Source organism: Phoca vitulina, unplaced genomic scaffold (genome assembly GCF_004348235.1).
Source record: "Phoca vitulina isolate PV1807 unplaced genomic scaffold, GSC_HSeal_1.0 scaffold62, whole genome shotgun sequence".
In the NCBI taxonomy this organism is placed as follows: domain Eukaryota; kingdom Metazoa; phylum Chordata; class Mammalia; order Carnivora; family Phocidae; genus Phoca; species Phoca vitulina.
This window is the reverse complement of record NW_022589765.1, coordinates 7,804,104-7,828,537: the sequence shown is the minus strand read 5'-3', so window position 1 is coordinate 7,828,537 and position 24,434 is coordinate 7,804,104. Positions and strand designations below refer to the sequence as shown.

General features: G+C 40.6%; 1 protein-coding gene and 1 pseudogene across 1 annotated transcript in view; one reads left to right on the top strand and one right to left on the bottom strand.

Moving 5' to 3' along the window:
- The window catches only part of KLHL13 (kelch like family member 13), a 203,618-nt gene that overhangs the window by 162,305 nt on the left and 16,879 nt on the right, over positions 1–24,434 (bottom strand). The gene's annotated exons all lie outside the window — the stretch shown is intronic.
- Positions 8,294–9,024, top strand: LOC116623849 (annotated as a pseudogene).

Below are 24,434 nucleotides of genomic sequence, written 5' to 3'. Positions count from 1 at the left end.
AGATAACAGAAAAAAAACTGTGGGGAAACAGATATGTGGAAGCATAAATTGATGAAATTTCTCCAGGAGGCAATGAGGCAATATATTAATCAAAATGAAAAATTACACATATGGTTTGATGTGGTAATTCTACCGCTTAGAATGCTGTCTCACAAAGCTGCATGGAAATGGATGCGCAAGACAGTTTGCAAGAGATATAATTACAGAGTCTACAACTAATCCAAATGCCCTGGGTAGGAGACAATTTAAATAAACTACAGAGCATCCACATGATGGGTTACTATGAAGTTATTAAAAATAGGAAGGTAACACGCCACATAAACGTGTGTACCTGAATGTTCATGGCAGCATTCTTCATAAGAGCCAAAAAGTGGAAACAAGCCAAATATCCATCAATGGATGCATATACAAAAAATTCTGCAATATCTATCCAATAAAATGTTATTCAGCCATAGAAGGAATTAACTACTGATACATGTTAGAGAACATAAAGGAACCTTGAAATCATTGTCCTAAGTGAAAGAAGCTAGACAAAATACACCATATATTGTATGATTCTATTTATATGGAATGTTCAGAATAGGCAAATCCACAGAGACAGCAGGATAATTGCCAAGGACCGGGGGTGGGTGGGTGTGTGGGGTGTGTGTGTGTGTGTGTGTGTGTGTGTAGTGTCTGCTAATGGATACAGGGTTTCTTTTGATGAAAATGTTCTGTAATTAGTGGTAATGGTTGCACAATTTTGTGAACAAATTTTTAAAAAAACGACTAACTTGTGTACTTGAAAAGGGTGAATTTCATGGTATGTGAATTATATCTCAATTGTTAAAAATTATATAAGGTAGGTATTTATGTCCTGAACATGGGAAGATCTGTAACATATATTAAATCATTTTTTAAAAAGCAAAGAGCAGTTTCTCTATCATTTGTTCTCATTTGTATTTAAAAGAGGATATATGGAGTCAGTTAAGCATCTGCCTTGAGGAGGGGGGAAAGATGGCGGAGGAGTGGGGACCCTATGACAACTGGTCCCCGGAATTGAGCTGGATAACTACCAGACCACTCTGAGCACCCACGAAACCAGCCTGAGATGTAAGAAGATCCGGATCTCTACAAACAGAATATCGCAAGCGGTTGGTTTTGAGGTACGAAGCAGAGAGCCATGATCCTGCGGGCAGATATCGGAGGATAAACGGCAGCGGGAGGGTGCCTGGCCGTGGGGATCCTACACCGCCGGTGAGTGACAGCCTCGCGCTGCGGACGGGCACAGACTCGCAGACCGGTAGCGTCGGGAAAGAACTTTAGGGCAGCCCCCGGGGTGGAGAACCAGACCCGCAGGGTCGCACGCACACGAACCGCAGCCCCCGGGACAGAAACCGGAGCGACGGTCATGCACACGCGAACTGCAGCCTCTGAGACGGAAACCCGGTGCGCCGTGTCCCGCTGGTGAACTGCAACCTCCGGGGTGGAAACCCCAAGCGGCGGAGTCGCACGCGCGCGAATTGGAAGCGGCTGGCGGTTTTAGAAGCACAAAGGGCAGAGATGTGCCCCGACCTGGAGGCAGGACTGGGAGTGCTGCGGAGGGGCGCACAACCCAGGCCGCTGCAGTTTATAGCAGCACGGACAGAAACGGAGACGGTGTGGCCTGGAGAGCTCACTGAAGAACAGACTGCGGTCTCTCTGCTCTGAGGCAGAGGGTTGGAAACAGTCTCTTCTGCTCTGACTCACCGAAGAGACGCGGAAAGCCACCAGGGAAAGGCGCCAGAGAACAAAAGCCCCAAAGACTGATTCCCACTGAGCCCATCCCCCACCACAGGGGCGCAGGGCAACTCCGCCCAAACAGGGTTGCCTGAGTAACAGCGCCACAGGCCCCTCCCGCAGAAGACAGGCTGGGAAAACAAGAGGTCAGCAACCCTAAGGTCCCAAGAAAACAGGTGCATCTTGCTTGGGTTCCGGTCAATAATTTGGACTCTATACATTCCCTCAACCACCCATCAACAGAATGACTAGGAGGAGGAGCCCCCAAAACAGAAAAGACTCAGAGATTATGACTTATGCTGCAGATTTACAAATGGATGCAGACATAACCAAGATGTCGGAGATGGAATTCAGGCTAGCAATTGTGAAGACAATGGCTAGAATGGAGAAATCAATTAATGGCAACATAGAGTCTCTAAGGGCAGAAATAAAAGGTGAATTGGCAGAACTTAAAAATACTATCAATGAGATCCAATCCAATCTAGATAATCTAACAGCTAGGGTAACTGAGACAGAAGAGAGAATAAGCGATCTGGAAGACAGTATAATAGATAAAAAGGGAAAAGAGGAGGCCAGGGAAAAGCAACTCAGAATCCATGAAAATAGAATCAGAAATAAGTGACACCATGAGGCGTTCCAATGTCAGAATCATTGGAATCCCGGAGGGAGTGGAGAGAGAGAGAGGGCTCGAAGATGTATTTGAGCAAATCGTAGCTGACAACTTCCCTAATCTGGGGAATGAAACAAACATTCGAGTCCTAGAGGCAGAGAGGACCCCTCCTAAGATCAAGGAAAACAGGCCAACACCCCGGCATGTAATAGTAAAACTTGCAAATCTTAGAACCAAGGAAACCATCTTAAGGGCAGTTAGGGGGAAGAGATTCCTTACGTACAGAGGGAGGAACATCAGAATAACGTCAGACCTATCCACAGAGACCTGGCAAGCCAGAAAGGCCTGGCAAGACATATTCAGGGTACTAAATGAGAAGAACATGCAGCCAAGAATACTTTATCCGGCAAGGCTTTCATTTAGAATGGATGGAGAGATGCAGAGCTTCCACGACCGGCAGAAGTTGAAAGAATATGTGACCACTAAGCCGGCCCTGCAAGAAATATTAAGGGGGGTTCTATAAAAGGAGAAAGACCCCAAGAGTGATCTACAACAGAAATTTACAGGGACAATCTATAAAAACGTCTTCACAGGCAACATGATGACAATTAATTCATATCTTTCAATAATCACTCTCAACGTGAACGGCCTAAACGCTCCCATAAAACGGCACAGGGTTGCAGATTGGATAAAAAGACAGGACCCATCCATATGCTGTCTACAAGAGACTCATTTTGAACCCAAAGATACATCCAGACTGAAAGTGAAGGGATGGAGATCTATCTTCCATGCCAGCGGACCTCAAAAGAAAGCTGGGGTAGCAATTCTTATATCAGACAAATTAGATTTTAAACCAAAGTCTGTAATAAGAGACACAGAAGGACACTATATCATTCTTAAAGGGTCTATCCAACAAGAAGATCTAACAATTGTAAACATCTATGCCCCCAACATGGGAGCAGCCATCTACATAAGCCAACTGTTAACCAAAATAAAGAGTCATACTGATAACAATACGGTAATTGTAGGAGACCTCAATACTCCACTCTCAGCAACGGACAGATCATCTAAGCAGAAAATCAACAAGGAAACAAGAGCTTTGAATGATACATTGGACCAGATGGACCTCATAGATATTTACAGAACATTCCACCCTAAAACAACAGAATACTCATTCTTCTCGAGCGCACATGGAACTTTCTCCAGAATAGACCATATACTGGGTCACAAATCAGGTCTCAACCGATACCAAAAGATTGAGATTATTCCCTGCATATTCTCAGACCACAATGCTCTACAACTGGAACTCGATCACAAGAAAAAATTTGGCAGAAATTCAAACACTTGGAAGCTAAAGACCACTCTGCTCAAGAATGTTTGGGTCAACCAAGAAATCAAAGAAGAACTTAAACAATTCATGGAAATCAATGAGAACGAAAACACATCGGTCCAAAACCTATGGGATACTGCAAAGGTGGTCCTAAGGGGGAAATACATAGCCATCCAAGCCTCACTCAAAAAAATAGAAAAATCCCGAATTCACCAACTAACTCTACACCTTAAAGAACTAGAGAAAAAGCAACAAACGACGCCTAAGCCACGCATTAGAAGAGAAATAATTAAAATTAGAGCAGAAATCAAATCAATGAATTAGAAACCAGAAACACAGTAGATCAGATCAATGAAACTAGAAGTTGGTTCTTTGAAAGAATTAATAAGATTGATAAACCACTGGCCAGACTTATCCAAAAGAAGAAAGGACCCAAATTAATAAAATGATGAATGAAAGGGGAGAGATCACAACCAACACCAAGGAAATAGAAACAATTATTAGAAATTATTATCAACTATATGCCAATAAACTGAGCAATCTGGATGAAATGGAGGCCTTCCTGGAAACCTATAAGCTGCCAAGACTGAAACAGGAAGAAATTGACAACCTGAATAGGCCAATAACCAGTAACGAGATTGAAGCAGTGATCCAAAACCTCCCAAAAAACAAGAGTCCAGGGCCTGATGGATTCCCTGGGGAATTCTACCAAACATTCAAAGAAGAAATAATACCTATTCTACTGAAGCTGTTTCAAAAAATAGAAACAGAAGGAAAACTTCCAAACTCATTCTATGAGGCCAGCATTACCTTAATCTCCAAACCAGGCAAAGACCCCATCAAAAAGGAGAATTTCAGACCAATATCCCTGATGAATATGGATTCCAAAATCCTCAACAAAATCCTAGCTAATAGGAAACAACAATACATTAAAAGGATCATCCACCACGACCAAGTGGGATTTATCCCCGGGATGCAAGGGTGGTTCAACATTCGCAAATCAATCAATGTGATAGAACACATTAATAAGAGGAGGGAGAAGAACCATATGGTCCTCTCAATTGATGCAGAAAAAGCATTTGACAAAATACAACATCCTTTCCTGATTAAAACTCTCCAGAGTATAAGGATAGAGGGAACATTCCTCAAGCTCATAAAATCCATCTATGAAAACCCCACAGCGAATATCATCCTCAATGGGGAAAAGCTGAGAGCCTTTCCCTTAAGATCAGGAACATGTCAAGGGTGCCCACTCTCACCACTGTTGTTCAACATAGTACTAGAAGTCCTAGCAACAGCAATCAGACAACAAAAAGAAATAAAAGGTATTCAAATTGGCAAAGAAGAAGTCAAACTCTCTCTTTTCGCAGACGACATGATACTTTATGTGGAAAACCCAAAAGACTCCACCCCCAAATTACTAGAACTCATCCAGCAATTCAGTAATGTGGCAGGATACAAAATCAATGCACAGAAATCAGTTGCTTTCTTATACACTAACAACGCAACTGTTGAAAGAGAAATTAAAGAAACGATTCTATTTACAATAGCACCAAAAACCATAAGATACCTCGGAATAAACCTAACCGAAGAGGTAAAGGATCTATACTCTAGGAACTACAAAACACTCATGAAAGAAATTGAAGAAGACACAAAAAGATGGAAAAATATTCCATGCTCATGGATCGGAAGAATGAACATTGTTAAAATGTCTATGCTACCCAGAGCAATCTATACCTTCAATGCCATCCCGATCAAAATTCCAATGACATTTTCCAAGGTGCTGGAACAAACAATCCTAAAATTTGTATGGAATCAGAAAAGACCCCGAATGGCCAAGGAGATGTTGAAAAAGAAAAACAAAGCTGGGGGCATCACGTTGCCTGATCTCAAGCTATATTACAAAGCAGTGATCACCAAGACAGCATGGTACAAAAAAAAAAAAAAAAAAGACAGCATGGTACTGGCACAAAAACAGACATACAGACCAATGGAACAGAATAGAGAACCCAGATATGGACCCTCAACTCTATGGTCAAATAATCTTTGACAAAGCAGGAAAAAACATGCAATGGAAAAAAGACAGTCTCTTCAATAAATGGTGCTGGGAAAATTGGACAGCCACATGCAGAAGAATGAAACTCGACCATTCTCTAACACCATTCACAAAGATAAACTCAAAGTGGATGAAAGACCTCAATGTGAGACAGGAATCCATCAAAATCCTAGAGGAGAACATAGGCAGTAACCTCTTTGACATCGGCCACAGCAACTTCTTTCAAGACACATCTCCAAAAGCTAGTGAGACAAAAGCAAAAATGAACTTTTGGGACTTCATCAAGATAAAAAGCTTCTGCACAGCAAAGGAAACAGTCAACAAAACAAAGAGGCAACCCACAGAATGGGAGAAGATATTTGCAAATGACACTACAGATAAAGGGCTGGTATCCAAAATCTATAAAGAACTTCTCAAACTCAACACCCAAAAAACAAATAATCAAGTCAAAAAGTGGGCAGAAGAGATGAAAAGACACTTCTCTGAAGAAGACATACAAATGGCTAACAGACACATGAAAAAATGTTCATCATCATTAGCCATGAGGGAAATCCAAATCAAAACCACACTGAGATACCACCTTACACCAGTTAGAATGGCAAAAATGGACAGGGAAAGAAACAACAAATGTTGGAGAGGTTGTGGAGAAAGGGGAACCCTCTTAAACTGTTGGTGGGAATGCAAGTTGGTACAGCCACTTTGGAAAACAGTGTGGAGGTTCCTCAAAAATTTAAAAACAGAGTTACCCTATGACCCAGCAATTGCACTGCTGGGTATTTACCCCAAAGACACAGATGTAGTGAAAAGAAGGGCCACGTGCACCCCAATGTTCATAGCAGCAATGTCCGCAATAGCCAAACTGTGGAAAGAGCCGAGATGCCCTTCAACGGATGAATGGATAAAGAAGATGTGGTCCATATATACAATGGAATATTACTCAGCCATCGGAAAAGATGAATACCCAACTTTTACATCAACATGGATGGGACTGGAGGAGATTATGCTAAGTGAAATAAGTCAAGCCGAGAAAGTCAATTATCATATGGTTTCACTTATTTGTGGAACATAAGGAATAACATGGAGGACATTAAGAGAAGGAAGGGAAAAATGGGCAGGGGGAATTGGAGGGAGAGATGAACCATGAGAGACTATGGACCTGAGAAACAAACAGGGTTTTAGAGGGGAGGGGGGAGGGGGGATTGGTTAGCCCGGTGATGGGTATTAAGGAGGGCACGAACTGCATGGAGCACTGGGTGTTATATGAAAACAATGGATCGTGGATCACTACATCCAAAACTAATGATGTATTGTATGGTGACTAACATAACAAAATAAAATTAAAAAAAAAAAAAGAGGATATATGTACCTACTTTTATTTGCATAGAAAACACCTGTAAGCATAAAGACAAAAATAAAAAACTAACGATGTCTGCCACTAGAGAGAGAAGACTTATTTTTCATGGATACTTTTTGGGTTTTTTTAAAGTGTTCTGCTAGGGGCGCCTGGGTGGTTCAGTTGGTTAAGCGACTGCCTTCGGCTCAGGTCATGATCCTGGAGTCCCGGGATCGAGTCCCACATCGGGCTCCCTGCTCAGCGGGGAGTCTGCTTCTCCCTCTGACCCTCCCTGATCTCATGCTCTCTCTCTATCTCATTCTCTCTCTCAAATAAATAAATAAATAAAATCTTTAAAAAAATAAATAAAGTGTTCTGCTATGTGTATGAGTTACTCTATAATAAAGACTAGAAAGCACCTGAAATGTCTGTACTGAGAAGGAACATTGGACATTACTGTATTGACCACTACTAGAAATTAAAACACATTCATATCTTGTTATAGTGGGAAATCTCCAGCACACAGGCTAAATCTGGTGTTCTGCTTCAATTCTTCTACGCATGAGGGATCCATGGACTAAAATGTTAGTCCTATAGACACCTCTGGTGAAATACAGTGATGCCTAATGTAATATATAATCCCAATAATGAGAATGTTACTCCACAATGATAGATTTTTTTAATGTTAGATATGACACTTTAGTTCTCTAAAAATCAAGAAATATAGGATTTCTGTGTCAAGTGAGGAAAATAAAATATTTAAACGATGCTTGTGTCTCTAAAGCTTAGGCAGCAATTGAAATAATTTAAATAATAAAATCTTAGGGTCCAAAGGGAACTTAATAGATCATCTAGATCCCACCACCTACACAATGCTTAATTCTCCTATAAACTATCATTCCTGTCAAGAGGTCAGTGAACCTTTCCTAATTCACTTCCAGTGACAGAATTCCCTGTACCCTGAGATGACTCATTCCATTATTCAAGGGCTTTATTAGAAAATCTCCCTTCTTGGGGCACCTGGGTGGCTCAGTTGGATAAGCGACTGCCTTCGGCTCAGGTCATGATCCTGGAGTCCCGGGATCGAGTCCCGCATCGGGCTCCCTGCAGGGAGTCTGCTTCTCCCTCTGACCCTCCTCCCTCTCATGCTCTCTGTCTCTCATTCTCTCTCTCTCAAATAAATAAATAAAACTTAAAAGGAAAAAAAAAAAGAAAATCTCCCTTCTTTCTGCTGTAGGCTTGAGTGGCTGGTGTCGAGATGGGCAAGTTCATGAAACCCGGGAAGGTGGTGCTGGTCCTGGCTGGATGCTATTCCCAATGCAAAGCGGTCATCCTGAAGAACATTAATGATGGCACCTCAGACTGTCCCTACATGCTCTGGTGGCTGGAATGGACCACTATCCCAAAGTGACAGCTGCCATGGGCAAGAAGAAATTGCCAAGAGGTCAAAGATCAAATCTTTTGTGAATGCTTATAACTACAGTCATCTCATGCCTACAAGGTACTCTGCCGATATCCCCTTGGACAAAACTGTTGTCAACAAGGATGTCTTCAGAGAACCTGCTCTTCAATGCAAGGCCACACGAGAGGCCAAGGTCAAGTTCGAGGAGAGGTACAAGACAAGAATAAATGGTTCTTCCAGAAGCTGCAATTTTAGATTGGTTTTGTTGCAGTCATTAAAAATACCCCCCCCAACAAACAAACACCACACACCAAAAAGAAAATCTCCCTTATATTGAGATGTCTAGCTCTTTTATATGCTGTCCTCATCCAGCCTTTGTCATTTCTTGTAGAGAGCACAGGCAGAGTAGACGTAGCACAATTCTTAAGGCCCTGGGATTTCTGGAATGGTCCATGAGCATTGGCTTCAACTTAAAGTCACGGGCTATAGTTGCCTCTAATAATCAGAGCACCGGCCCATCCTTTGCAGCTTTGAAGCCAGGCACGGACTTCTCCTCTCTAGCTATGAAAGTCCTAGATGGCATCTTCTTTCAGTAGAAGGCTGTTTCATCTACACTGAAATTCTGTTGTGTAGTGCAGCCTCTTTGTTACTGATCTTAGCTAGACCTTCTGGATGACTTGCGGCAGCTTCTCCATCGGCACTGGCTGCTTCCCCTTGCACTTTCATGTGCTATAGATAACTCTTCCCTTAAACCTCATGAACCACCCTCTGCTGGCTTCACACACTTTGCTTCCACAGCTTCCTCGCCTCTCTCAGCCTTCATAGAATCGAAGACAGTTAAGGCCTTGCTCCGGGTTAGGCTTTGGCTTAAGGGAATGTCGTGGCTGGTTGGATCTTCTGTCCAGACCACTCAAACTTCCTCCATAGCCACAGTAGGCTGTTTCGCTTTCGTATCATTCGTATGTTCACTGGAGTAGCACTTTTAATTTCCTTCGAGAACTCTTTTTTTGCATTCACAAGGAGGCTGTTTGGTGCAAGACGCCTAGCCTAGCTTTCTTTCAGCCTGTCTTGGCTTAAGACATGCCTTTGTCACTAAGCTTCATCATTTCTACCTTGTGATTTAAAGTGAGAGACATGTGACTTTTCCTTTCATTTGAACACTTGCCGGCCATTGTAGGGTTATTAATTGGTCTAATTTCAATAGTGTTGTGTTTCAGGATATAGGGAGGCCCAAGAAGAGGGAGACTGGGGAACATGTGGTCGGTGGAGCAGTCAGAACACACACAACATTTATCAATTAAGTTCAGCATTTATATGGATGCGGTTCATGATGCTCCAAAATAATCAGAATAGTAACATCAAAGGCCACTGACCACAAATCACCATAACAAATATAAATCATGAAAAAATTTGAAATATTGCGAGAATTATCAAAACATGATACAGAGACATGCAGTGAGCAAATGCTATTGGAAAAATGGTGCCGAAAGACTTGCTCCATGCAGGGTTGCCCCCAAACCTTCAATTTATAGAACACAGTAGCTGTGAAGTGCAATAAAAGCAAAGGACAATAAAATAATGTGTGCCTGTACAGAAACACTCTATGTCGGGCTAAATAAATTATGAAAAATGCTAAACCAAGCACCACTGTCTACACTTTTATCCTACGAGCATAAGTTTTCAAAATAAAAACCAGTAAGTTCAGGGATCTTTTTCTCTAGAAGAGCTTGGAAGTAAGGTTTCTGACTTCTTTCCTTTTCCTTATGTATTCATAGGACACAACTGAAGTAGATTTTTTTGAAATGACGTATATTTTTAAATGATTGAAGAATTACATTTCACAGAACTTTATCTGACCATCCTTTATGAGCACAGTAGCTTTCTACCACATTCTATAGTTTCTTTTGTCCTTGCCATCTCCCCCACTAGAATTTTGGAGGGCAGGCTCTGGGTCTCAGTCTCCCCTCGTTGTACCAGCTAGTGGAAAACACAATGGCCCCAGGATCAGGGCATCTGAATTTGAGCGCCATTTTTTTTCCAAGTAGTTGTTACCTCTCCCAGGTCTGACAACATCTCTGGGCTTCAAGTTCTTTGTCTCTAAACTGAGAGGATATATATGTTCACATTCGGCTCTGAATATTTCATTATATTAAGTTAAATTTTAGCTCTGGGGCCATCAATGGCCCCTTCTAGCCCTATCGGCAGTATACATCAACTCCAAGAGCAAAGGAAGGCTTTGCCACTGCTATCATTTTTGGAGCCATGTTCTCGAACTTCCTTAAGAGGGAAACAACAGAAGAGACAAAGTAAAATCACAGTGAGATACTGAAGTACAGAGGAAATTCATTGCTAAAGCATAAAGTCTTTCAATCAGTCCAATCTATATTTATTGTTTCAGGACATGTAAAACAGTAATGTATGCCAATACAATATGTCTCTAAAGGATTTTAAGGAGAGTTATGTGTTTGCCAGTTAACTAATGCTGCAATAACATGCAAGTTTAATCATTACTTAAGCATTATAATTACTAAATTCAGTACAACACTAGTCCTGCACTCTCACTCTAAGATTTTATTCTCTGTGAAATCTGCCATCTATACATCTGTCCTCTTTTATTGCCCTTACCTCAAGACAGATTTGTTTAACATATGTAAATTCTTAAAGGTATAACAGACTCTTGAATGTGAGGTACATGGTTCTTAGAATTAGCACTTTGCCTTAGAAACTAAAGAAATGTTGCCTATATAAAGATACCTTTAAATAATATTACTGCCAAAGTAGCAAGATGGCATACAAAGCTACTCCAAAAAGTCTCCGGTTGTAAGTTCTGAGATGGAATTAAACCTTAATAACTAGCAAGAATTCAAAAATACCAAAAATAAGTCAAACTTCTGCTTTGGAAAAGATGAAGTAGATGTGTGTTTCCCTATTCCTCCTACAAAGTACCACTAAAAACCATGGACATCATATATAAAACAAATACAAGAAAGCTCTGAAAGGTGGAGAGAAGAGACAGACTGGCCAGGGAACTCAGGACCCAAGAACAACACAGTGGTGAGTTCCGTGAGCTTTCTACTAACCCCATATATTCTACCTGTGAAGCCGAAGAAGCTGAAAACCTAGAAATGACAATGAGCACAGAGGAAAAAAGAAGCCCTTAAAAAAGCCTGTTCACCTAGCCAAAGGATCAGGAAAGGGGCAGCTTAGTAGGACAGAACACTTTTAGATAAGAACTGTTCTATTCCAGCACGGAAAAAATGTAACTATACCCACATCAACAAAGACTTAGTAGGGAGCCTAAACTTCCATCCTCACAAGCCTGTAGGGAGGCACACTTACCCTGGCTGGGGTGGTGTAAGAGAAGCCTAACTAGAACATCAGAACTTGCACCACTGCCCCATGGTAATGTGGTTATCCCCCACCAGGGTGTCCGTGGAGGCCATGTGCAGAGCAGTAACAATGCACTCTTACCCTTCTCGGTCAGGGAGGTATCACTGGAGGCCTAATGGGGAACCAGTACTCCCACCCTCACCCATCGGTAATGAGGAGCTGACCCCTCAAGTGTCAATAGAGGTCAACTGGGCATCTGGACACCAAGACCCACTTGGCAGTAATGGGGACCGTTGTCCCCACCCCTGACAGAGTGGTGCCAGAAGAAGCTGGCTAAAACAGAAAGTGTCAATAAAACTCCAAATCTCATGACGTGCTTAAAATGTCCAAGTTGACATCCAAAAAAATCACTCATCATACCAACAATCAAAAGGATCTCAAGCTGAATGACAAAATAAATAAATGTCAACATCAAGATGACAGAGATGTTAACATTATGTGACAAAGATTTTAAAGCAGCCATCATAAAAATGCTTTAACAAGTAATTATGAACATGCTCGAAACAAATGAAATAGTCTCAGCAAAGAAATAGAAAGTCACAGCAAAGAAATAGAAGATATAAAGAAGCACCAAATGGAACTCTTAAAACTGGAAAAATACAATAACTGAAAATAAAATACTCAGCAGATAGGCTCAGCAGCACAATGAAAGGGGCAGAAGAAAATAATCAGCGAACTCGAAGGCAGAATAATCCTAATTACCCAACCTAAACAAAAGGGAGAGAAAAAATAAACAGAACATCAGGACTTGGGGGACTATAAGATTTAACATTCATGTCATCGGAGTCCAAGGAGAGAAAAATAGGGTGCAGCTGAAAAAGTACTCAAAGGAATAATGGTTGGAAACATCCCAAATTTCAAAAGCCTACAGATTCAAGAGGCTGTGCGAACCCCAAACTAGGTAAATCTGAAAAAATCTAATCTAATATACATCATAGTCATACTTTTGACAAATAAAAATATCCTGAAATCAGAGGGAGACAGTGAAGTGCCACCTTGCCTACAAGGGGAACAATTCACATGACAGATTTTTCATCAGTAAACCTTGGAAGCCATAAGGAAGGGCACACAAGATTTTTTGAACGTGGGAAGAAAGGAACTGTCAACCCAGAATCCAATATCCAGCAAAAATTTCCTTCAGGAATGAGGGAGAAATCAGGCTATTCTCAGATGAAGGAAAACTAAGAATTTGTTGCCAGGAGACCTACTTTAAAAGAAAAGCTAAAGGAAGATGTCTAAACTGAAAGGAAATGATAAAATAAGGAATCTTATAATATCAGGAAGAAAGAAAGAACATGATAAGAAAAATATGGGTAAATACAATAGATTTCTTTCCTTCCTTATTCTCTTGAATTGTCTAAATTGTGTTTATGGAGATGGAATAGTTCTATCTCTTGATCTGGAGGTGGTTACATGCATATATAATGCGATAAAATGGTGTAAAATTATAAACACATTGTACCAATGTCAATTTTTTAGGCTCTGATAAAATACTATAGTTACAATGGGGAAAACAAGGTGAAGGGCACAGGTTTTCTTTCTGTACTATCTTTACTAGTGCCTGAAAATCAGTAATTATTTCAAAATAAAGTTTTTTAAAAGTCTAATTAAAATCAGGTTATTTCCTAAGTAATAGTGAGGCAATTTAAAACAAATCTTATCAGTAAGAGTTAAGGCAAAGTCATTTGAAGTCTGCTGGTTAATTTTTGTCATTTTCTTTAGTTATTTGTCCAAATAATTGACAACAAGTAATTTACCCGACAAAAACGTCCCCTATTCTTTGATAACTATTAAGTTGCTGATGTTGTCACTTAGCTCATTCTTTTGATATTTTTTCTTCTATAGATGTTTGCTTTAAATAAAATAGCTGGAAAAAATTTAAACTAACAGCCAAAATGCTTTTGAAAATCATATTATACTATTTATATAAAATAATAATAGCTAGCATTCATTGACTCTTACAATATTTTAAGTACTGTGCTAAACACTCACATGCATTATTTTATTTAATTCCTTTTTTTAAAAGATTTACTTATTTTAAAGAGAGAGAGTGCGAGAGAGCGGGGAGAGAGGGAGAGAGAGAGGATCTCCAGCAGACTCCCCACTGAATGCAGAGCATGACACACGGGGCTCACCGCACGACCCCAAGATTATGATCAGAGCCGAAATCAAGAGTCACATGTGTAACCCACTGAGCCACCCAGACACCCCTATTTGATTCTTATAAAAATTCCTTGTTTTCTCCATTTGAAACAAGGCAACCATGACTCAATGAAATTAAGTAACTTGCTTTTTTTTTTTAAAGATTTTATTTATTTATTTGACAGAGAGAGAGATAGCAAGAGCAGGAACACAAGCAGGGGGAGCGGGAGAGGGAGAAGCAGGCTTCCTGCCGAGCAGGGAGCCCGATGTGGGACTCGATCCCAGGACCCTGGGATCATGACCTGAGCTGAAGGCAGACGCTTAACGACTGAGCCACCCAGGCGCCCTAAGAAACTTGCTTATTAACACACAAGTAGGAAGTGGCAGTCTAATTTTTTTTTTTAAGATTTTATTTATTTATTTGACAGAAAGAGACACAGCGAGAGAGGGAACACAAGCAGGGGGAGTGGGAGAGGGAGAAGCAGGCTTCCCGCAGAGCAGGGAGGGAGACAGATGCGGGGCTCGATCCCAGGACCCTGGGATCATGACCTGAGCCGAAGGCAGACGCCTAATGACTGAGCCACCCAGGCGCCCCATGGCAGTCTAATTTTAAATCAGGCTTAGAGCTGATAACTCCTAACCACTACTATAATTCTTAAGTCCACAGTGATTAAGTACTGTTTTTATGTAATAGACAGCATGTGTGCTGATTTCTATTGAATGATGCCTATTAAATAACACACTGCAAATTATTTTAAGTATTCCAATTAGGATTTCAATCACACTGGGAACTAGAACAAATAAATGTTTTTCAATATATTATAGCTAAGAGATCATGAGAACTGGTTTTAGGTCTTAAAGGCACATTCAATACCGTGACTTCCCTACAATAATAATAAGTCTTATAATAGTGTATGATGCTAAAACTGGTTGTTACAGATTTTCATGTTTTAATCAAGGCATAAAATGTTTATGATGGGCTAAAGGTTACCAAATTTGGGGCGCCTGGGTGACTCAGTTGGTTAAGCGTCTGCCTTCGGCTCAGGTCATGATCCCAGGGTCCTGGGGTTGAGTCCCGCATCAGGCTCCCTGCTCGGTAGGGAGTCTGCTTCTCCCTCTCCCTCTGCCCCTCTCCTCCCCACCCCCCGCTTGTGCTCTCTGCTCTCTCTCATGTTCTCTTTCTCAAATAAAAAAAATCTTTTTAAAAAATCAAGTTTACCAAATTATCTAACAGAGTGGGGGGTTTGGGGTCAGAGAAAAAATATACTCCTTTAGTTGTTAAAATGCTTTTAATTTTCAAAAGCCAACATACAGTTAACTTTAAATCATGGTGAAATACAAAAATACTATAGACGAGGTATTGATACCTTTAATTGTACAATACAATTACTTTTGGGTAACAAATACTTTTGGGTAAGCTTCCTAAAAGTGTTTCACAAATATGCTAGGCTCAAATAAACATAACTTAAATGAACCTTCATTTAACTGAGATTTTTCCCTGTAATTCTTAGAAGAAAGATAAATAATACAAACTATTCTAATATAGAACCTCAAAAAATGATTAGGTATTCAAGATATGTTTCTGAAGCTATACACTTAGACACTTTCGAAAGTCTACGTGAAGCCCATCCACAGGTCCCTTCACATCCACACATTTATCACCCTTAAAGAAATACACTCATTCCAGACTATAAAAAATGCTTTTCATTTTTGGATAAAGTTTAACTTAGTGTATATCTCTGACTAGTGTTCCCTCTTGGCTTCTGTTTTGTACCAAAATACAATATTGCATTTTAGTTTTCTAAAGAAAACATTTTTTAAAAAAATGGTTTCCAAATGCTTTGAGAGGGTTCATGCCGCTTCATGTTAATCGGCTGGACTGACAAAACAGCAAGGCCTGGTGTTGCAGCTGCTACCACGTTCTCAGTTACTTCCGGAATTTGTACGGTTTATTGGTGTAACGTGAGAGTTTATACAATTATCTACAGTATGTCATGTCATGACTAATGCATGCACATTATAATAGCACAAGCTTGCAGCTTGGGCTTACTGTTTCCATTAAGAAGAAAGCTGACATGTTAATTATCATAGGAACTCGTGGTGTTTCATGTTTTCACCACTGAGCGAAAACTTTAGAATCCATTAAGTTCTGGGGCGCCTGGGTGGCTCAGTCGTTAAGCGTCTGCCTTCGGCTCAGGTCGTGATCCCAGGGTCCTGGGATCGAGCCCCGCATCGGGCTCCCTGCTCCGCGGGAAGCCTGCTTCTCCCTCTCCCACTCCCCCTGCTTGTGTTCCCTCTCTCGCTGTGTCTCTCTCTCTCAAATAAATAAATAAAATCTTTAAAAAAAAAAAAAAAAAGAATCCATTAAGTTCATTTTTTTTTTTACAGATTTTTATTTATTTGACAGAGAGAGACACAGTGAGAGAAGGAACACAAGCAGGGGGAGTGGGAGAGGGAGAAGCAGACTCCCCTCTGAGCGGGGAGCCTGATGCAGGGCTCAATCCCAGGACCCTGGGATCATGACCTGAGCCGAAGGCAGATGCCTAACGACTGAGCCACCCAGGTGCCCCAAGATCATATTTTTTAATCGGCATATTAGACCAAGTGCCAGTTTCATGACCCATTTAGCCTTCAACCCAGTCCACCTACCAGTCAAATAAAACATGCAAAAATCGTTTTCATTATATCAGTCAGTGCCAGTGGTCTCCCTCCGCAGCATGATATTCAAGTCCCTCCATTTTCTGACTCTATTTTCCTCCTTTTTCTCTTATTATTAAATACCATTTAACGGAACAGATCCCAACAGTCACCTGTACATCCCTATATGTGCACTTTTTTTTAAGTGGGGGGAGAAGGAGTGAGAGAATCTTAAGCAGCCTCCACACCCAGCACGGAGCCCTACACAGGACTCGATCTCATGACCCTGAGATCATGACCTGAGCCAAAAATCAAGAGTCAGAGGCTTAACCGACTGAGCCACCCAAGCTCCCCTTACATGTGCACTTTTATTCACACATTCCCTACACCTGGAATATCCTCTCATCTCAAAATCCTTCGCAGCTATCAAGACTCACCTCAAAAACTAAGTCTGTGGTTGAACCTACCTTGACTAGTCCAGGCTTCTCTGTTCCTTGGGCACTTTTTTCTCAATCACCTTTTTCATGTCTGTACATATCATCTATCCAATGACATTGCAAGCTCCTTGAACACAGAGGCCCTTGAGCAAGTGATTTAACTTTTTCCTCTCCATTATATTATATACCTTTTTAAAATCAGTAGGGTTGAATGAAATGATACCTAGGGCTCCTCCTCACTCTAAAATTTTACACATCTGTTTCTTGTATCCCCTATAATGTGTATATTTTAGTCATCTGATAAATATTTCAAACTGTCTGTCTGAGTTTACCAATACCTATTATAAACTTACCCAGTGCTGGCTACTGGAGAATATTCTAAGCATGGCAATTTCCAAATGGCAAAAGAGCTGCCAGCTTAATCAAACAGCCATAATTAGTAAGCCAAATGTTCATTCATTCGTTTTCTCACTCAACAAACATTAGTTAAACATCAGGGCCAGGGGACGCCTGGGTGGCTCAGTGGGTTAAGTGTCTGCCTTCAGCTCAGGTCATGATCCAGGGTCTTGGGATCGAGTCCCACATCGGGCTCTCTGCTCAGTGGGGAGCCTGCTTCTCCCTCGCCCGCTCCCCCTGCTTGTGCGCTCACTCGTGCTCTGTCTCTGACAAAAAAAATACAATCTTTATAAAACAAAAAAAGCATATCGGGGTCAGGTGTCATAGCAGACAACAAAGAGGTGACTGACTTGGCCCTTGCCCTCAAGGGACTCACAATCCAGTGGGAGACACAGAGAAGTAAAAGCACTCATTATAATAAAGGTTGCTAAAGAAAGGCACAAATGATACTATACAAATATATGAAAGAAACAACTGGCAACAGCTGTGAAGTAGAGGAGGCTCAAGGAAATGTTCCCAAGACGGGTGACAACTAAACCCCTGAAGGACAAAAAGTAGTCATCATTTCAGGAAAAGCAGCAACTACAAAAGTGTGAGGGTAAGAAAACACGGAAAGTTTGCTGAAGTGCAGTTTACAATGCGACGTTAGGAGGGGTGAGAGAGGAGCTAGAGGGACAGGCAGGAGCCAAAATCTGTCATGCAGACAAGTTTGGATTCTAATCCTGAAGCAACTGAGTATCCAATATTATGAAAATAGTATCTCCAGATAAGTCCTAAAATTGTACATCAGAAACCGTGTACGGCAGAGACTTTGAGTTGTCCCCCAGTATCTTTTCTTCCTTTCTAAGAAAGTAATCATCATTTTAACTGGACACATGGCTACGTAGTTAAGGACCACATTTTCCAGCCTCCCTTATAGCTAGGTGTCACCATATGACTAAGGTCTGGCCAGTGGGATATGTGAGCAACCGATGTACACGTCTGTTAAGTTAGATCCTTAAATGGAAGGAGTGTCTTATCTCCTGCCCCTTCTGCCATCCCTTTGGTTAGAATAAGAATGTGATAGTGAGGGGCGCCTGGGTGGCTCAGTTGGGTAAGCATCTGCCTTCGGCTCGGGTCATGATTCCAGGGTCCTGGGATCGAGCCCCGCGTCAGGCTCCCTGCTCGGCGGGAAGTCTGCTTCTCCCTCTCCCTCTGCCATTCCCCGCTCTTGTGCGCTCTCTCTCAAGTAAATAAATAAAATCTTAAAAAAAAAAAAAAAAGAATGTGATAGTGAGTTAGAGCAGCCAGCTCAAATCACAACATGGAGGATGCTTTTTGAGGACAACAGAACGAGAAGAACGAGCCTGTGTACCTAATAATTGAGGAGCTGCCATCCAACCCTGATGTGGGAAAGAGCAAGCTTGTTTAAGGCACTCTATTTGGGGGCCTCTGTTACAGCAGATAACGTCTATCTACATGAATATACAGTGGAATTTAAAACTGGATCTGAAGGATTCAAGAACTGCTCATACCTACAATAACACCAGACAATAGAAAAGGAGTTCTAAAGATAAATACATAATAGACAGAGAGATAAGGAGTTCTAGAATTCACATCTTTCAAGTTTAGTGAGCATGTATAGGTTATCAGAATGTCATTATGTTTCTTAAATTCCACATACGAGTGAGATCATATGATAATTGTCTTTCTCTGACTTATTTCAGTTGGCATAATACCCTCTTTCGCTTAGCATAATACCCTCAAAACAGAGGATTATAGGGGAAGAGAGGAAAAAATAAAACATGACGAAATCAGAGAGGGAAACAAGCCATAGGGACTCTTAATCATAAGAAACAAACTGAGGGTTGCTGGAGGGGAGGGGGAGAGGGGGATGGGGTAACTGGGTGATGGGCATTAAGGAGGGCACGTGATATAATGAACGCTGGGTATTATATAAGACTGATGAATCACTGACCTCAACCTCTGAAACCAATAATATATTATATGTTAATTAATTGAATTTAAAATAAAAAAAGAATGTCATTATGTTAAAACAATGCTAAGTAGTAAACATGAATAGAAGACAAAAATGGGTTGTCAACACGAATTACTTGCATAATGTGGTTAGGACAGTACAGCAATGGGCTCATGTTAATTCATGGTCCTAAAATTATTATTCCAGTATTCAAAATCAGTTTTCTAAACTGACAGAAAAGTTTCCATTAACAAAGATAACACAGGAAAGGAAGTAAGAGATCTACACCTAAATTTACCAGTACCCATGCCCCTCAAACTAAGGAAATTGATCTTTAAGGTTCTCAAACTAGTTAAGTAAAAGTGAATAAGTATAATAAGTCTTCAGGAATCTCAGGTTGCCCTCTCCTACCATTCCTAACACAACAACCTACACACAGGAGCCCAAGAAGCCCTTTGGAGATACCCCACTATGGCCAAGCCTAGACTGCCAGCATCCCATGCTGCCTTCTATGGTTGATATCCACCCCTCTCCAACCCCACCATATTGAAAATTACTGTCATGGTCAGGTTCTTAGTATCTTTCAATAATTACATATCAAGTAAACTATTCCATGTTAATGAATAAAGTTTAGAGAAGACAGCACCAGGGCTTTCTGTAAACCTATTTTGATCTGGTACAGCAAAAGTACCTAACCTTCATTTGGTTGGACTATTTTTTAAAAAGTAGTTCTGTTGGGGAACGCCTGGGTGGCTCAGTCGGTTAAGTGTCTGCCTTCAGCTCAGGTCATGATCCCGGGGTCTGGGATTGATCTCTGCTTCCAGCTCCCTGCTCAGCAGGGAGTGTGCTTTTCCTTCTCTCTCTGCCCCTCCCCACTCTCATTCTCGTTCTCTCTCTCTCAAATAAATCAATTAAAAAAACCTTTAAAAAGAAAAAAAGTGGTTCTGGTGGGGCACCTGGGTGGCTAAGTTGGTTACATCTGACTCCTGATTTCAGCTCAGGTCATGATCTCAGGGTCGTGAGATCGAGCCCTGCATCAGGCTCCACGCTGGCAAGGGAGTTTGCTCAAGATTCTCTCTCTCCCTCGCCCTCTGCCCCTCTGCACTCCCTCTGAAAAAAAAAAGAAAGAAAGAAAGAAAGAAAGAAAAGAAAAACAGTGGTTCTATTAACTAAAACTCAAAACCCAAACTAACAAAAATCTTCAGAAGCCACAGGTGTAACCAACTAGTGGAAATGTCCAACAAATCATTAAGACTTCAGTACGTATGGAAGTAACATTTTTCACACAGGCAGGACCACTAGGTGCCTGTCATGTCATCCTATGGCATGGAAATTACCTATTCCTATACAAGTCCCTTGGCAGATTGTATTTCCACTAACTGTGTTTCTCCGGTTGAAAATTAAACGATGATGGTCACAACTGTGAGCTTATTATCTCCATTAAGTTACTGGAAAGGGATACAGGGAACAACCAAGAAAGTACTTTGGACTCATAAGAATTAAACAAGGGTTTATAACTAAGGGCAGCACTTCAGCTTGATGGAGCCAGAAACCAACTTTCCTTTTCCTCCTTCCAGTTATGACTCCAAACACAGAATGCCAAGGGAGACTCACTAGGCCTTCTAAGGTCTTTTTGCAGCATTTTAGAAGAACAAAGAAAATGAACAGGATACTGCAACTGCCTCTGGGAAGAAAAGTAGGATTTTGCCTTGTGTTCACCACTGCATCCCCAGGACATGGGTGAGAAGGTGCTCACTAATTTTTCTTGAATGAATGTACATGAAATAACTCATTTCCTCTCATCAAAGAGCATTGCCCTATACAGGAGGGCTAATTAAAGCCAGTGAGTCTCCTTTATATGCAGAAAAAGCAGATTCAACTTTAAAACAGGTAGATGGACCTAACCCACATACAGTCACTCAGAGACACTCTAAATGATTAAGGAGTCTACACCATTTTTGGCACTAAATTAAGCAGAAAAATCAAAGTACTGTGAAGTTTCTGAGTATACTGTAATGGGTTCATTTTTTAATATCAGTGAATGATATCTCAAGTCATAGGAAACTGATTACTCACATCACTCTAAATCCTCTTTTCTAAATGGGTGATACTTTCTCGTTGTCACAATGGTCCTCTTAAACCAGACCAGTTTGGCTTGTCTTAAATCAGCAGGTTCCTGACCGCTTTCCATATCAAAATGGCTTAATAAACAAAATTAGCAATGATAAAAGCAGCATCAAAATACAGACACCAAAACTCCTAAATCAAGCTTTTTTTTTTTTTTTTTTTACTCCACAGCATCTCATATCCTAACTCCAGGTGATGTGAACTATTAATCTCTACGATAAAGATGTGCTTCCACCTAATTAACATAAAGGTATACTTAGTTTTCTTCCTCCAGGGACAGCAGTGCCACCTTGTCGACTTCCATCCTACCTACTAGCTGCGAGATCGTGACACCATCACCACACATGATGAACAGAGAATCCATTTAAGCAAATAAAATATATACTCAGGGAAGACGGCAGAACAGGAGGGTCCTGGGCTCACCTCCCTCCCACAGACACACTGAGGCTGCAACTACATCAAATGCAACATGCTCTGAAAATGACCTAAAGACTAGCAGAACAGCTCCTCCCCAGCTGGGAATATAAAGAAAAAGATCATTGAAAAGAGTAGGAAGGAGGGTGGCGGGGGCGCCTGGCTGGCTCAGTCGGTTAACCGTCTGCCTTCGGCTCAGGTCATGATCCCAGAGTCCTGGGATCGAGCCCCGCGTCGGGCTCCCTGCTCCGCGGGAAGCCTGCTTCTCCCTCTGCCTCTGCCTGCCACTCTGCCTACTCGTGCTCTATCTCTCTGTCAAATAAATAAATAAAATCTTTAAAAAAATTATTTTAATTTTTTAAAAGATTTTATTTTTAAGTAATCTAAGTAATCTCTACACCCAACCTGGGGCTTGAACTTACAACCCTGAGGTGAAGATTCACACACTACACCAATTGAGCCAGGCAGGGGCCCCCAATAATTACTTTAAATGTAAATGGAATAAATGCTATAATCAAAAGACAAAGGGTGACTGATGGATAAAAAAACAATATCCATCTATATACTGCCTGGAAGAGACACAATTCAGACATAAAAACACATACAGACTGAAAGTGAAGAGGATGAAGAAAAATATTCCATGCAAATGGAACAAAAAACAAGCTGAGGTAGCAATACTTAGATTAGACAAAATACACTTGAAAACAAAGACTGTAACAAGAGACAAAGGAGGGAATTACATAATGATAAAAGGATCAATCGAACAAGGAGATATAACAGTTGTAAATATATATGCACCCAACATAAGAGCATTGAAATATGTAAAGCACATATTAACAGACATAAGAGGTGAAAATAACAGTAATACTATAACAGTAGGGGACTTAACACTCCACTTACATCAATGGATGATAATCCAGACAGAAAATCACTAAGGGAACAGTGGCAGTGAGTGACACATTAGACCAGATGGATTTAACAGATATATACAGAACATTACATCCAAAAACGGCAAAATACACAATCTTTTCAAATGGACATGGAACATTCTCCAAGATAGATGACATGTTAGCCAACAAAACAAGCCTTAATAAATTTTAAAAGATTAAAATCATATCCAGCATTTTTTCTGACAACAATGGTATGAAAGTAGATGTAAATTACAAGAAAAAAAACCTGGAAAAAAAACACAAAGATGTGGAGGCTAAACAACATGCTACTCAAACAACCAATGGTCAACCAAAAAAATCAAAGAGGAAAACAGAAAATACCTGGAGACAAATGAAAATGGAAATACAATGGTTCAAACTCTTTGAGACACAGCAAAAAAATTTCTAAGAAGGAAGTTTATAATGATACAGGCCTATATCTCAAGAAACAAGAAAAAATCTCAGATAAACTATATAACCTTATACCTAAAGGAACGAGAAAATGGAGAAGAAACAAGGCCCAAAGTGAAGAGAAGGAAGTAAATAAAGATCAGAACAGAAATAAATGTAATACAGACTAAAAGCACAAGTGAAAAGATCAGTAAAACTAAGAGCTTTGACCTTGAAAAGATAAGCAAAATTGATAAATCCATAGCCAGACTCATCAAGAAAGAAAAGGGGACTACTCAAAGTAAGTAAAATCAGAAATGAAAGTGGGGCACCTAGGTGGCTCAGTCAGTTAAGCATCTGCCTTCAGCTCAGTCATGATCCCAGGGTCCTGGGATTGAGCCCCACATCGGGCGAGCAGGGAGCCTGCTTCTCCCTCTCCCTCTGCCACGCCCCCTGATTGTGCTCTCTCTTGCTCACTCTCTCTCTCTCAAATAAATAAATAAAATCTTTAAAAAAATCAGAAATGAAAGAGAAGTTACAACTGATACCACAGAAACACAAAGGATTATGAGACTACTACAAAAAATTATACACCAACAAACTGGAGAAACTAGAAGAAATGGATAAAGTCCTAGAAACATACATCCCCCAAGACTAAATCAGGAAAAAATAGAAAATCTGAATAGACCAATTAATAATAAACAAACTGAATCAGTAACAAAAAAAGAAAAAAAAAGCCCCCAACACATAAAAATCCGGGACTAGATGGCTTCATAGGTGAATTCTACCAAACATTTAAAGACTAGTTAATAGCTATCCTTCTCAAACAATTCCAGAAAACAGAAGAGGAAGGAATGCTTCCAAATTCATTCTATGAGGCCAGCATTACCCTGATACCAAAACCAGACAAAGAAACTACAAAAAAAAATAAAATTACAGACCAATGTTCCTGATGAACATAGATTTAAAAAACTTCAACAAATTTTAATCAACCAAATTAAACAATACATTAAAAGCATCATTCACCACAAGTGGGATTTATTTCAGGGATGCAAGGATGGTTCAATATCTATAAATCAATGTGATATAGCACATTAACAAAATGAAATATACAAATCATATGATC